The sequence below is a fragment of the Sphaerodactylus townsendi genome, linkage group LG05 (genome assembly GCF_021028975.2).
Source record: "Sphaerodactylus townsendi isolate TG3544 linkage group LG05, MPM_Stown_v2.3, whole genome shotgun sequence".
NCBI classification, from domain to species: Eukaryota; Metazoa; Chordata; class Lepidosauria; order Squamata; family Sphaerodactylidae; genus Sphaerodactylus; species Sphaerodactylus townsendi.
Genome location: NC_059429.1, coordinates 137644121 through 137660410, shown reverse-complemented (window position 1 = coordinate 137660410; position 16290 = coordinate 137644121).

Sequence of the window (16290 nt, the reverse complement as noted above, 5' to 3'; positions counted from 1 at the left end):
GGGGGGGGGTGGGGGGGGGGGGGGGTGGGGGGGGGGGGGGGTGGGGGGGGGGGGGGGTGGGGGGGGGGGGGGGTGGGGGGGGGGGGGGGTGGGGGGGGGGGGGGGTGGGGGGGGGGGGGGGTGGGGGGGGGGGGGGGTGGGGGGGGGGGGGGGTGGGGGGGGGGGGGGGTGGGGGGGGGGGGGGGTGGGGGGGGGGGGGGGTGGGGGGGGGGGGGGGTGGGGGGGGGGGGGGGTGGGGGGGGGGGGGGGTGGGGGGGGGGGGGGGTGGGGGGGGGGGGGGGTGGGGGGGGGGGGGGGTGGGGGGGGGGGGGGGTGGGGGGGGGGGGGGGTGGGGGGGGGGGGGGGTGGGGGGGGGGGGGGGTGGGGGGGGGGGGGGGTGGGGGGGGGGGGGGGTGGGGGGGGGGGGGGGTGGGGGGGGGGGGGGGTGGGGGGGGGGGGGGGTGGGGGGGGGGGGGGGTGGGGGGGGGGGGGGGTGGGGGGGGGGGGGGGTGGGGGGGGGGGGGGGTGGGGGGGGGGGGGGGTGGGGGGGGGGGGGGGTGGGGGGGGGGGGGGGTGGGGGGGGGGGGGGGTGGGGGGGGGGGGGGGTGGGGGGGGGGGGGGGTGGGGGGGGGGGGGGGTGGGGGGGGGGGGGGGTGGGGGGGGGGGGGGGTGGGGGGGGGGGGGGGTGGGGGGGGGGGGGGGTGGGGGGGGGGGGGGGTGGGGGGGGGGGGGGGTGGGGGGGGGGGGGGGTGGGGGGGGGGGGGGGTGGGGGGGGGGGGGGGTGGGGGGGGGGGGGGGTGGGGGGGGGGGGGGGTGGGGGGGGGGGGGGGTGGGGGGGGGGGGGGGTGGGGGGGGGGGGGGGTGGGGGGGGGGGGGGGTGGGGGGGGGGGGGGGTGGGGGGGGGGGGGGGTGGGGGGGGGGGGGGGTGGGGGGGGGGGGGGGTGGGGGGGGGGGGGGGTGGGGGGGGGGGGGGGTGGGGGGGGGGGGGGGTGGGGGGGGGGGGGGGTGGGGGGGGGGGGGGGTGGGGGGGGGGGGGGGTGGGGGGGGGGGGGGGTGGGGGGGGGGGGGGGTGGGGGGGGGGGGGGGTGGGGGGGGGGGGGGGTGGGGGGGGGGGGGGGTGGGGGGGGGGGGGGGTGGGGGGGGGGGGGGGTGGGGGGGGGGGGGGGTGGGGGGGGGGGGGGGTGGGGGGGGGGGGGGGTGGGGGGGGGGGGGGGTGGGGGGGGGGGGGGGTGGGGGGGGGGGGGGGTGGGGGGGGGGGGGGGTGGGGGGGGGGGGGGGTGGGGGGGGGGGGGGGTGGGGGGGGGGGGGGGTGGGGGGGGGGGGGGGTGGGGGGGGGGGGGGGTGGGGGGGGGGGGGGGTGGGGGGGGGGGGGGGTGGGGGGGGGGGGGGGTGGGGGGGGGGGGGGGTGGGGGGGGGGGGGGGTGGGGGGGGGGGGGGGTGGGGGGGGGGGGGGGTGGGGGGGGGGGGGGGTGGGGGGGGGGGGGGGTGGGGGGGGGGGGGGGTGGGGGGGGGGGGGGGTGGGGGGGGGGGGGGGTGGGGGGGGGGGGGGGTGGGGGGGGGGGGGGGTGGGGGGGGGGGGGGGTGGGGGGGGGGGGGGGTGGGGGGGGGGGGGGGTGGGGGGGGGGGGGGGTGGGGGGGGGGGGGGGTGGGGGGGGGGGGGGGTGGGGGGGGGGGGGGGTGGGGGGGGGGGGGGGTGGGGGGGGGGGGGGGTGGGGGGGGGGGGGGGTGGGGGGGGGGGGGGGTGGGGGGGGGGGGGGGTGGGGGGGGGGGGGGGTGGGGGGGGGGGGGGGTGGGGGGGGGGGGGGGTGGGGGGGGGGGGGGGTGGGGGGGGGGGGGGGTGGGGGGGGGGGGGGGTGGGGGGGGGGGGGGGTGGGGGGGGGGGGGGGTGGGGGGGGGGGGGGGTGGGGGGGGGGGGGGGTGGGGGGGGGGGGGGGTGGGGGGGGGGGGGGGTGGGGGGGGGGGGGGGTGGGGGGGGGGGGGGGTGGGGGGGGGGGGGGGTGGGGGGGGGGGGGGGTGGGGGGGGGGGGGGGTGGGGGGGGGGGGGGGTGGGGGGGGGGGGGGGGGGGGGGGGGGGGGGGGGGGGGGGGGGGGGGGTGGGGGGGGGGGGGGGTAGGGGGGGGGGGGGGTGCGGGGGGGCGGGGGGAAGGGGTGGAGGGGGGTGGGGGGGGAGGGGGGTCGGGGGGCGCGGGGGGGGGGGCGGGGGGGGGGGGGTAGGGGGGGGGGGAGGGGGGGGGGGGCGGGGGGGGGGGGGGGGGTGGGGGGGTGGGGGGGGGGGGGGGCGAAGATAGTGGTAGACAAGGAAGAAGTTCTGGCAGCCATTGATAAACTAAATGTATTGCAAATCCCCTGGCCCCAGATTGCATTCACCCAAGAGTTCTTAAAGAGCTCAAGAAGCATGAAATTGCTGATGTTCGCACTTTAATATGCAACTTAGCACTGAAATGCGGCTCCATTCCTGAAGGCTGGAAGATGGCCAATGTCACACCAATCTTTACGAACGGATCTCGGGGCGCCCGAGGCTATTACAGGCCAGTCGGTTTGACATCTGAACCCGCAGTAAATTAGTAGAATCTATCATTAAAGATAAAATTATTAAAAGCTTATGTAGAAAAAAATAGCAAGACCCTGCTGAGAAAGAGTCAGCATGGCTTTGCAGAGAGCAAATCCTGTCTTTACAAACTTACTAGAGTTCTTTTGAGGGTGTAAACAGGCATGTGGACTGAGGGGTGAACCGGTGGACATTAAGTTCTACTTGGATTTCCAAAAGGCTTTTGACAAAAGTTCCTCACCAGAGACTGTTGAAGAAAAACTCGTATGCAATGAAGGAATAAGAGGGGAAGTCCTCCTATGGATTAAAAACTGGTTGAGAAACAGGAAACAAAGAGTGGGTCTAAATGGGAAGTTCTCACAATGGAGAGAGATGTCGAGGAGTGGTGTCCCCTACAGGATCCGCTTTTGGGACCAGTGCTCTTTAACGCCTAATTCATAAATGACCTGGAAGTAGGGGTGGAGTAGCGTGGTGGCCAAGTTTGCGAAAGATGATACCAAATTATGGTAGGGTGGTGAGAACCACAAAGCGATTGCTAAGAGCCTCCAAGCGGACCTTTGATAAATTAGGTGAGTAGGGCTCAGAAATGGCAAATGCTACGGTTCAATGTAGCAAAATGCAAAAGTGATGCACACATAGGGGCAAAAAAAATTTAAAACTTCACATACTGCTTTTTACAGGGGTCAGTGCTATCAGTCACAGACCAGGAAAGCGGGATTTAGGCATCTTAGGTGATAGTTCCACTGGGATAATGTCAACTCAATGCATGGCAGCTGTAAAAAAAGACAAACTCTATGCTGGGATAATTAGGGAGGAAGGAGTTGATCATAAAACTGCAAAAGATTGTCATGCCTCTTTATATATAAAGCAGTGAGTGCGACCAGCAAGCATCTTTGGAGTACTGTGTCCAGTTCCACAGTGGTTTTGCCACATCTCAAAAAGGATATTGAGGAGATAGAAAGAAGTGCAGAGAGAGGGCAACAAAAGGATGATTGAGGGACTGGAGCACAGCAACCTTCCCTATGAGGAGAGGCTGCAGCGTTTGGGACTCTTTAGTTTGGAGAGGAGGCGGCTGAGGGGGGATATGATTGAAGTCTACAAAATTATGCATGGGGGTAGAAAATGTTGACAGAGAGAAATTTTTCTCTCTTTCTCACAATACTAGAACCAGGGGACATTCATTGAAAATGCTGGGGGGAAGAATTAGGACTAATAAAAGGAAACACTTCTTCACGCAACATGTGATTGGTGTTTGGAATATGCTGCCACAGGAGGTGGTGATGGCCACTAACCTGGATAGCTTTAAAAGGGGCTTGGACAGATTTATGGAGGAGAAGTCGATTTATGGCTACCAATCTTGATCCTCCTTGATCTGAGATTCCAAATGCCTTAACAGACCAGGTGATCGGGAGCAACAGCCGCAGAAGGCCATTGCGTTCACATCCTACATGTGAGCTCCCAAAGGCACCTGGTGGGCCACTGCGAGTAGCAGAGAGCTGGACTAGATGGACTTTGGTCTGATCCAGCTGGCTTGTTCTTATGTTCTTATGTTCTTATGTTCTTATGTTCTTATGTTCTTAATTTGAGACTTCTTAAAGGGTGAGAAAAGCAGTGTATAAATCCAATAATAATTCGAGACTCCATGAGGTTGAGAAAAGTGGGGTATAAATCCAAACTCTTCTCCTAGCAATTTGAGACTTCTTAAAGGGTGAGAAAAGCAGTGTATAAATCCAATAATAATTCGAGACTCCATGAGGTTGAGAAAAGTGGGGTATAAATCCAAACTCTTCTCCTAGCAATTTCAGACTTCTTAAAGGTTGAGAAAAGCAGTGTATAAATCCAATAATAATTCGAGACTCCATGAGGTTGAGAAAAGTGGGGTATAAATCCAAACTCTTCTCCTAGCAATTTCAGACTTCTTAAAGGTTGAGAAAAGCAGTGTATAAATCCAATAATAATTCGAGACTCCATGAGGTTGAGAAAAGTGGGGTATAAATCCAAACTCTTCTCCTAGCAATTTCAGACTTCTTAAAGGTTGAGAAAAGCAGTGTATAAATCCAATAATAATTCGAGACTCCATGAGGTTGAGAAAAGAGGGGTATAAATCCAAACTCTTCTCCTAGCAATTTGAGACTTCTTAAAGGGTGAGAAAAGCAGTGTATAAATCCAATAATAATTCGAGACTCCATGAGGTTGAGAAAAGTGGGGTATAAATCCAAACTCTTCTCCTAGCAATTTGAGACTTCTTAAAGGGTGAGAAAAGCAGTGTATAAATCCAATAATAATTCGAGACTCCATGAGGTTGAGAAAAGAGGGGTATAAATCCAAACACCTCTTCTAACAATTTGAGACTTCTTAAAGGGTGAGAAAAGCAGTGTATAAATCCAATAATAATTCGAGACTCCATGAGGTTGAGAAAAGAGGGGTATAAATCCAAACTCCTCTTCTAACAATTTGAGACTTCTTAAAGGATGAGAAAAGCAGTGTATAAATCCAATAATAATCCGAGACTCCATGAGGTTGAGAAAAGTGGGGTATAAATCCAAACTCTTTTTCTTCAAACCCTTTGAAATTCCCAAAGATTGCTTCCTTGCTGTCCTTTGGTAGTGGCAGAAAGTATGGTTAAGTCACAGCTGACTTATGGAGGCCCTGAGCGGTTATCAAGGCAAGGCAAGAGGCGCTGGTGTGCTGTAGCCGGCCGCTGTGTGGTCTCCCATCCAAGGACTAACCAGGCTCGAGTCTGCTTAGCTTCTGAGGTCTGGTGAGACTGAACCAGCCTGGGCCACTCAGGTCTTATTCTCTTTTTTTTAAAATAATTTTTATTGTATCATTTGAATATTACATTTTATATTAATGCTTTTCTTCATTTGTTTTCAAACAATACATTTTCCCTTTTTCCCCCTCCCCCCTATATTTTTCATAGTTTTGTCAAACAAACAGCAGTAAGTTCATTCTTTGTAATCTCTTCTCCCATTTTCTCCTCATTGACTCCAGCTCCTTTCATCCAGTCCTCGTATACGGTCCATATCTTCAAGATTTCGCTCTGTTTATCTTGCCACAGTTGATTCTTTGTGATTATGTCGAAAATGTCCAGTGTCACTTGTTCCCAGATGTATTCCAACCATTTCTGGATTGTCCATTTTTTCTTTTCTTTCTAGCCTAAAGCTATTGTTGCATGGGCTGCTTTGATCATTATTTTATACATATAGCTATATTTTTTATCTACCCTTCTATCCTCCATTACATTCATGAACATTAAGTCGTTATTTATCCCAATATTAATCTTCACCAGTTTCTCGATATATAACATTATAGTTGTCCAAAATTTTTTCACTTCTATACATTCTGTCCACATATGGCTATATTATTCTTATTCTTATTCTTATTCTTATTTAAATTTGTAGGCCGCCTCATCCCCGAAAGGCTCGAGGCGGCTTCCAACACGGCTGTTCCCGACAGTAAATAATACAACATAAAAGTTAAACCATTAAAACTCAGCAGCAATCAATAAATACATTAAAACAGCCAGATAATATGCCTCCTGGTCTCCGCAGTGTCAGCATTTAGGACTAAGTCCTTTAATCATATATGCTAGTTGTTTTGGTGTTCTGTACCATTTCAATATCACTTTTCTTTCCAATTCCATATATTTCTCAATCTTTATATTTTTCCAACTGTCACTTAGATTTTCAGTTTTCCCAGTGTCTAGAGAACCTTCCTTCTCCCATTTTTGTTTCAACGTTCTTATCATAAAGTCTTTGTCATCAACCATATACCCCAGGTCTTATTCTTTACCTCTTTCTTGTACCTGGCAGCCCTCTGCAGTGGTCAAGCAGGTGTAGGGTTGGCATGTTCCTGGTAGGACCTGGAGATATCTTCGGTCATCTTCAGACAGCGGAGATCCATTTTCTTGAATTAACTGGCAGCTTTTTGGTAGGGTTGAGGGGGGTGGGGGAATGGCAGGACTCTGTTGTGTTATACCCCACTGAGGACCCTCCCCGATCACCGTATTCTCCCCAGGAATTCCCCAACCTGGCGTGAAGAGCCCTGCCAGGATGGTGCCAAGTGCCCCCCCTCCCGGTGCCCCACCAGGAAATACATTCCTCTCCGCAGCCTGTCTCAACCCTGTGGGGATGGCAGGTGTACAGCCCCTGCCCAGGATTTAATTGCCGTAATCCTTTTAAGAAAGGGTTTTGCATTCAGCAGGTAATGGGCTTAACAGGAATTACACACAAGCCGGCTTCACGCATCCAAGGAACTGGGATCCGCACCAAACCTCAGCGGAGGGAGGGGCTAGTTGTGCGCCCACAATTCGAGTTGCCAGCTCTGCATTGGGAAATTCCTGGAGAGATGGGGAGGGCAAGGACGTTTCTATCCTTGTATTGTTTTTATACTGTTGTGTTTTTATTGTGTTTACATATGCAAGCCACCTCGAGTCCTCTGGGAGATTGGCGAGGTAGAAGTGCAAAGTATAAATAAATATAAATATTGTTGGAATAAAGGGACTTTACTCTGTTTCCTGCCTCATCCTACAGAGAGGGTTTTTACTAGTGAGCTAGTGGCTAGGTAGGGATTTGGGAATTTGTCACCTTTACTCTATCATGCTGACTCTATCCCTTTGATGTAGACTGATACTCTTAGGGACTTCCTCCCTTGCTTCCGCCTTCTTCTCTGAACCTCTCCATCTTACCTTCACCATGCCTAGGGAGAGGATGTGTCTCCTACGCATCCGCCTCCATCCAGCTAGATTAGAATAGTGAACCTGTCTCTCCATCTTTCTATCCAGAATGGAGTTCACTAATAAATACTCTTTTTATTAGATTAGAAACTACAAACGACTCTGACTTTCTTTTGTGTCTGAAGTTCTCTCTAGCAAGCTCAGCCACACTGTGATCCCAGGTAAGCTTCCCTGTGTTCAGCCTCTGTGCCGCTCTGCTACTTTTCAAGGGAAACACACGCACCAGGTGTGGTTCTCCCAACAAATATAAGAATTGGGGAGGGGAGCGATCTCGACCAGGTAGGATGCCACAGAGCTCCCTCTCCAGGGGAACGAATCTCTCTTGGCCCGGAGGACGCTACAGCCCATTTGCTTCAGCAATCTCTCTTCACCTTGCAGAGCCGCGGGGCTGGCTTTACTCTACCCAGAGGGCAGGATCCACCAGGAAGCCCTCTTCCGACCATGTTCTCAAGCAACACTCCCTGAGAAATGTAGGAGATGCACGAGATCATGTTAGGAAGAGGGTTCCCTGGTGGATCCTGGGCCCCTGGGCCATCTAGCAGCATGAGCAGCAGTGGCGTTGTGGTTAAGGGCAGGTGTACATTAATCTGGAGGAACCGGGTTTGATTCCCCCACTCTGCCACTTGAGCTGTGGAGGCTTATCTGGGGAATTCAGATTTGTCTGTACATTCCAACACACGCCAGTTGGGTGACCTTGGGCTAGTCCACAGGTCTGCAACCTGCGGCTCTCCAGATGTTCATGGATTACAGTTCATGGCCAATTGGCCATGCTGGCAGGGGCTGATGGGAATTGTAGTCCATGAACATCTGGAGAGCCGCAGGTTGCAGGCCCCTGGGCTAGTCACAGTTCTTCTGAGCTCTCTCAGCCCCACCTACCTCACAGGGTGTTTGTTGTGAGGGGGGGAAGGGAAAGGAGTTTGTACGCCCCTTTGAGTCTTCTATAGGAGAGAAAGGGAGGATATTAATCTGACTCTTCTTCTTCTTCTTCTTCTTCTTCTTCTTCTTCTTCTTCTTCTTCTTCTTCTTCTTCTGCTTCTTCTTCTTCTGCTTCTTCTCCTCCTCCTCCTTCTATGAGAAACTGCTGAAGGGCAGAAGAGATCTCATGGGATTGGTTGCACAACTCCAGTAAACTCCTCCTTGCTGGCAGATTCCAAAAGTTGCAAGCTAGGGCCAGGTGGTTTTTCTCTTTCACCCAGAGCCTGTCCTGGTGGGGAGGGTCCCTGAGTCCCCTTCGCTCCGCCAGGGCCCTTCCCTTCCCACCTGCATATCCTTCCTGTGCCCATGAACCCTCCCAAATGCGCTTTCCCCAAGAGTGTCCTGCCACGCATGGCTGGAAGCACCTTTCTTATGAGGAGAGGCTGCAGCGTTTGGGACTCTTTAGTTTGGAGAGGAGACGTCTGAGGGGGGATATGATTGAAGTCTATAAAATTATGCATGGGGTAGAAAATGTGGACAGAGAGAAATTTTTCTCTCTCACAATACTAGAACCAGGGGGCATCCATTGAAAATGCTGGGGGGAAGAATTAGGACTAATAAAAGGAAACCCTTCTTCACGCAACGTGTGATTGGTGTTTGGAATATACAGCCACAGGAGGGGGTGATGGCCACTCACCTGGATAGCTTTAAAAGGGGCTTGGACAGATTTATGGAGTAGAAGTCGATCTATGGCTCCCAATCTTGATCCTCCTTGATCTGAGATTGCAAATGCCTTAGCAGACCAGGTGCTCGGGAGCAGCAGCAGCAGCAGCAGAAGGCCATTACTTTCACCTCCTGCACGTGAGCTCCCAAAGTAGCAGAGAGCTAGACTAGATGGACTCTGGTCTGATCCAGCAGGCCAGTTCTTATGTTCTTATGTTGGAAGCACCGTCACAGCCACTGCAAAAAGCACGACTCCTCCGCAGAAGAGCTTGCAGCAGGCAGCGTTGATGAGTGGGGGAAGTCACACAAGGAAGGGGTCGGTGGTAGGTGGCCCCAACAGAAACTCTGGGCCCTCCTCAGGACAGGTGGACACCGGCCTTGTTCATGCCTACGGGGGCCAAGGGACTCTCCAGCAGCCCGTTATGCTCCAAGGCCCTTGCTCTGCCTGTAGAAGCTCTCCAGGAGGGGAAGTGGCAGCAGCCAAGAAAGCCAATGCGATTCTGGGCTGTGTCAACAGGAGTCTAGTATCTAGATCGAGGGAAGTAATTGTACCTCTCGATTCTGCATTGGTTAGACCTCCCCAGGAATATTGCATATAGTTCTGGGCACCACAATTCAAGAAGTATATTGACCGGCTGGAACGGGTCCAGAGGAGGGCAACCAAAATGGCAAAAGGTCTGGAATCCATGCCCTATGAGGAGAGACTTAGGGAGCTGGGGATGGTTAGTCTGGAGAAGCGAAGGTTAAGGGGGGACATGATAGCCATGTGTAGATATTTGAAGGGATGTCATGTTGGTGAGGGAGCAAGCTTGTTTTCTGTGGCTCCAGAGACTCGGACCAGGAGTCATGGGTTCAAGGAGAAGGAAAAGAGATTCCACCTAAACATCAGGAAGAACTTCCTGACCGTCAGGGCTGTTCGACAGGGGAATGCACTGCCTCAGAACAGTGATGAAGGGAGGGGAAACTGCACCCCGAGGGCTTATGGAGACTGCCTGTGTGCCCCCTCCTACCCCACCCTGCCCCCGAAACACCCCTATCCTGACATGTGACTGCAATGGCAGTGCCTGGGGCGAGCAGCCCCAGATGTCCCATTGCAGCTACGCCTCTGCCTCCGAGTGTGGTGGAGTCTCCTTCTCTGGAGGTCTTTAAAGAGAGGCTGGATGAACCCATACTGAGAGTGCTTTGATTGTGTGTTCCTGCATGGCAGCGGGTTGGACTTGATGGCCCTTCTTGGGGTCTCATCCAAACTCTATGATTCTACGAGCAGCCGGAGAATCCCGGGCCACGATTTATGGGGCTGATTGCCAGAGCACTGCAGCTTCTGCTCCTTATGAAATGTTACTGCGGGTGGGAAGGATACAACATCCCCTCCCAGGAAGAGTTCCTATTTATTCATTATGGCTCTTTATGGTCTGGCAAACACCCTCGGCTGCCGGCACTGCCTTGGCAGAGGCAAGCCGGGAAATCAGGCCAACCCGCCAGATTGTGGGCAGGCGCCCTGGAGAGCAAGAACGCCACAAAGACAGGCCAGATGGCCTCTCAACCCTGAATCCGTACTGCTCTCCCGGTCTCTCATGTGCATGTGCAGAGACACACCAGGCTAGGCCATAAGTGATGAGGATATCGTCCAGAGTGCTCATTCACATTACAAACGGCCCCGGAGATTCACACACCCTGCCAGAATGATGATGATGATGATGATGATGATGAAGAAGAAGAAGAAGAAGAAGAAGAAGAAGAAGAAGAAGAAGAAGAAGAAGAAGAAGAAGAAGAAGAAGAGAAGTTTGGATTTCTATCCCCCTTTCTCTCCTGCAGGAGACTCAAAGGGGCTGACAATCTCCTTGCCCTTCCCCCCTCACAACAAACACCCTGTGAGGTGGGTGGGGCTGAGAGAGCTCCTGAAGAGCTGTGACTAGCTTCCAAAGGTGGCCAGCTGAAGTGTAGTAGGGAGTGCACAAGGCTGAGTCTGATCATTCCCCAGATAAGCCTGCCTCCACAAGCTCCAGGCGGTGACAGGGGCCCAGGGAATCAAACCCGGTTCCTCCAGATTAGATACACAAGCTCTTAACCTCCTACGCCACTGCTGCTCCCTCATGCATCACTCATGAGGATGCCCTTTCCCAGGCCAAGCAAAAAGCACCGGTCTTTCTCAGGCTCTTACAGGGAGTCTTACTGCCACAACGAATACGTTTGCCCTCACCTATGAGCATCTTTCGACATCTGCCTCTCTCTCTGTCCACATCCTTTTAGAAGGGCCTGAATCTCCTTCCCTGAAGGAGGCCCCATCCAGCCTCCCCTTCTGTGAGCAGCAGTGGCGTAGGAGGTTAAGAGCTTGTGTATCTAATCTGGAGGAACCGGGTTTGATTCCCAGCTCTGCTGCTTGAGCTGTGGAGGCTTATTTGGGGAATTCAGATTAGCCTGGGCCCTCCCACACACCCCAGCTGGGTGACTTTGGGCTAGTCACAGCTTCTCGGAGCTCTCTCAGCCCCACTTCACCTCTGCCAGGAGGTGTTTGTTGTGCCAGGAAGAGCGAGAGAGATTGTCAAGAATCCCTTCGAGTCTCCTGCAGGAGAGAAAGGGTGGAATATAAATCCAAACAACTCCTCCTCCTCCTCCTCCTCCTCCTCCTCCTCCTCCTGCTACTCCGCCAGCTTCTTCTGCTTTGGCCTCTTCTTCTTCTTCTTCTTCTTCTTCTTCTTCTTCTGCATCCTCCGAGCTAAACATCCAACCCAGAAAAGTTGTTCCAAACACTTTGCAAACTTAGTAAGAACTGCATCTAACAGAAGGCTGGGATTAAATGAACGGTAAATAACTGACTGCCCCAACCTGGACCATCAGATCTTGGAGGCTAAGCAGGGTCGATCCTGATTAATACTTGGATGAGAGACCTGAAAGGATATGCAGGATTGCTACACAGATGGCAGCCCACCTCTGTCCTTCTGCCCTGACTTGGATGCCCAGGCTAGCATGACCTCATCAGATCTCAGAAGCTAAGAAGGGTCAACCCGGTTTTGTACTAGGATGGGAGACCACCAAGGAAGTCCAGGGTTGCTACACAGAAGCATGCAATGGCAACCATCATACGAACGTCTCTTGCCTTCACCTGGACAGCCCAGGCTCATCAGATCTTGGAAGCTGAGCAGGGTCAGCCATGGTTAGTATGTGGATGGGAGACCACCCATTGAGTTGAGGGTTGCTATGCAGAGGCGGGCAGTGGCAAACTACTTCTGACCACCTCTAGCTTTCAAAATCTGTGGGATTGATATAAATTGGCTGTACCTTAATAACTTAAGAACATAAGAACTAGCCTGCTGGATCAGACCAGAGTCCATCTAATCCAGCACTCTGCTCCTCGCAGTGGCCCACCAGGTGCCTTTGGGAGCTCACCTGCAGGAGGTGAAAGCAATGGCCTTCTGCTGCTGCTGCTCCTGAGCACCTGGTCTGCTAAGGCATTTGCAATCTCAGATCAAGGAGGATCAAGATTGGTAGCCATAGATCGACTTCTCCTCCATCAATCTGTCCAAGCCCCTTTGAAAGCTATCCAGGTTAGTGGCCATCACCACCTCCTGTGGCAGCATATTCCAAACACCAATCACACATTGCGCTTGAAGAAGTGTTTCCTTTTATTAGTCCTAATTCTTCCCCAGCATTTTCAATGGATGCCCCTGGTTCTAGTATTGTGAGAAAGAGAAAAAGTAATATCTCTCTGATCCACGGTACCTACTACCCATGCATAATTTTATAGAGCTTCACTTTCATATCCCCCCTCAGGAGGCGTCTCCTCTCCAAACTAAAGAGTCCCAAACGCTGCAGCCTCTCCTCATAGGGAAGGTGCTCCAGTCCCTCAATCATCCTCGTTGCCCTTCTCTGCGCTTTTTCTATCTCTTCAATATCCTTTTTGAGATGTGGCGACCAGAACTGAACACAGGACTCCAAGAATAGCGAGTTAGCACTGCACGTGTTTATATAAGGGCATGACAATCTTTGCAGTTTTATGATCAACTCCTTTCCTAATGATCCCCAGCATAGAATTTGCCTTTTTTACAGCTGCCGTGCATTGAGTTGACATTCCCATGGAACTATCAACTCAGACGCCCAAATCCCTTTCCTGGTCTGTGACTGATAGCACTGACCCCTGTAGCGTGTATGTGAAGTTTGGATTTTTTGCCCCTATGTGCATCACTTTGCACTTTGCTACATTGAGCTGCATTTGCCATTTCTTGGCCCACTCACCTAATTTATCAAGGTTTGCTTGGAGCGCAATCCTTTGCGGTTCTCACCACCCTACCTTGATGGCTCTTCCCACCCCGCCAAATTACCAACCAATGCAGAAGCTTAATCTCCTCTTTGGCAGCCACACCTGCTGCTCCCCTGTTTACTGCTCAGCCGGAAGACAACAAATCAGTAAACAAACCAAGGCTGAACACCCTGACCCAGTCCTGCCACCGACAGATAAATCCAGTGACTTATGAATCTGGCTTCATTGCAGGTGTGCTCACCTGTATCCTGGAAGGGATCCTGCAGTCCCATCCCCACCCGCACCTTGTACTGGGGGCTGCTAAACAAAAAGCCCAGATTGCAGGGGAAAGGACCGAGTGAGCGGCGAATTCCTCCAAGGCAGCCATCCCTGGGCAAGATAACAAGAGCCCCATGCTTAATACCGCCAACACCTGGAGCCTCATTCATCATCCAAGAGATACCAAGATTGCTTTGTATTCTGATAAGCGCTGGCATTTCAGATTTTTTATAATCTCCGCAAAGGTTCCTTTCATTTAGGAGAAAGGGGAGAAAGACAACAGGCACTCGTCTCCCGAATCCATCTCGAGACTTCCCTGGCAAAAGCCCGTTAATTCAGGTAGGGGCAAGAGACAGACCCCCCCCCCTTTCCCATCGGTTGACTGAAGGACCATTTTAAAATACTCAAGACCTCTTCAGGCCCCAGTGGTGGGAATCTCTCTGGAGGGGCAGGGTTAGGGCTAACCCTACTGCCCCCCACTGTGCCATTGGATAGGGCGGCAGGCCTCTGATTTCTGGTACAGAGAGCCTTAACAGGATGGGCCAGGGGTCTTCAAACTATGGCCCCCCAGATGTTCGTGGACTACAATTCCCATCAGCCCCTGCCAGCATGGCCAAGTGGCAGGGCTGGTGGGAATTGTAGTCCAAGAACATCTGGGGGGGGCATAGTTTGAAGACCCCTGGGCAGGATACCTAGATGTGAATTCCCCACAAATGAGCATAAGAACATCAGAGGATCCGTGCTGTAGCAGACCAGTGGTCCGTCCAGTCTAGAATCCTGCACCCCACATTTGCCCACCAGTTCCCTTGAAGGGCTAACAACAGGGCACAGACCTTCCCTGATGCTGCCTGTCGGCACTGAAACTCAAGGTTGACTGCCTTTGGACACGGAGATTCTCTTTAGGCACCATAACCCTTCCCCAGGAACCTGTCTAATCCGTACCTGCGGGACCGTCTTACCCCATATGTCCCGAATCGGTCTCTGCGCTCGGCAGAGGCCAACTTACTGGTGATCCCTGGCCCCTCAATGATGCGCCTCCACCCGGGCCAGAGCCTTTACAGCTCTGGCCCCGGCCTGGTGGAACGCTCTCCCACCAGCTGTCAGGGCCCTGCGGGATCTTAATGAGTTCCGCAGGACCTGCAAGACTGAGCTGTTCCGCCGGGCCTTTGGGGAGGCTGGCCGCTGATGTCCCTCCCCCCAGAACATCAGTGGATCCTGCCGTCCCCCTCCCCCTTTTGTTTTAGGGGACTTGATAGTAGGCGCCATCTATTATGTTGATTTTAATAATGCTGCGTTTTAATGGGATGGGGTTATTTTATATAGAGCCAAAAATTAACTAATATTTAATGGATTTTAGCCTTTGATTTATGTGCTCTATTTCTGTTTTTGTTCACCGCCCTGAGCCCTTCGGGGGAGGGCGGTATAGAAATATAACCAATAAATAAATAATCCCCTTTTAAAGCGATGTCTGCAGCCATCGCTACATCTTCTACACACTATGGCAAATTTCTCTGCCGTGAGAAGCTAAAGCAAAGCTCTGTAGAGAGCAGAGCCCTGTTTGTATGTTCAGACTACCCAGCAAGACACGCCAAGCTGCCGGGGTGGGGTTGCCGCTGTGTTGTAGGTCTTGGCCGCGCAGCAGCTCCGCACAATCCTTGCGCGAAGCAGCAACGTCTCTACCTGGATGCTGCGGGCGCTGTGGATACGCCAATCCAACAAGCACTGGAAAGGAAGGGACGGTGTGGACTTGAAGCTGCGCCGACTGCAGCATTGAGCTCACGGAGTTGCCTCCTAGCTTTGGGCTCATGGAGTTGCCTTCTACTGAGCCAGACCCTTCGTCCATCAAGGTCAGTATTTCCTGCTCCAACTGGCAGCAGCTTTCCAGGGCCACAAGAAGACACCTTCCCCATCACCTATGACCCGATCCTTCTGAGTGGAGATCTGGGGATCGAACCGGGCCCTTCTGCGTGCCAAGAAGATACTCAACTGCTTTGCAACGGCCTGCCCCATTTCGACTGGATTGGCACAGGAAGCAGCTCCAACATTGCACGGCCCACTGATGAACCAGGCGCGAGAAACACCTTCCTGAGCATCTGGGTTGGGGGCTAGGGTGTTGTGGGTTTTCCGGGTTGTATGGCCATGTTCCAGTAGTATTTTCTCCTGACGTTTTGGCCCAGCCACAGATGCAGGCAAAACATCAGGAGAAAATGCTACTGGAACACGGCCATACAACCCAGAAAACCCACAACCCCCTAGTGATTCCAGTCGTGAAAGCCTTCGACAATACACTGGTTTGGGGCTCTTTGGACCATTTTGATGCTGATGAAGACCTGCACTAATTCTGCACATGCGTACCAGGTAAAGGGGCAGCTGAAAAATGGCTCCAGGAAGGAGTTCAAAATCAGTGCAGCAGTCAGAAGAAATATCTCAACAGGCTCTTGCCAGACAATCCCTGGTATATAAACACCACCCTTGACACCCTGCTTAGAAGGAATAGCTCAGAAATGCAGCCCTTGACTATAAATGGAGATCAAGTAGAGCGGGTGGCTAGTTTTAAATTTCTGGGCGTCATGATGAAAGAGGACCTGACCTGGGGCGTTCAGACTGCCGCGGTGGTTAAGAAGGCCCAGCAAAGACTGTACTATCTGAGACTTTTAAGGAAACAACAACTGAATGGGAAACTCCTGGTGTCCTTTTACCGCTGTGCTATAGAGAGTGTCTTAGCCTACTGCATCTGTGCATGGTTCTCCAGTTGCACAGTGGCAGATAGGAAGGCGCTCCAAAGGGTGATCACTCCTGCACAGAGGATGATCGGCTGCCCTCTCCCTTCCTTGGAAGAACTCTATAATTCCCGAAGCCTAAAGAAAGCCC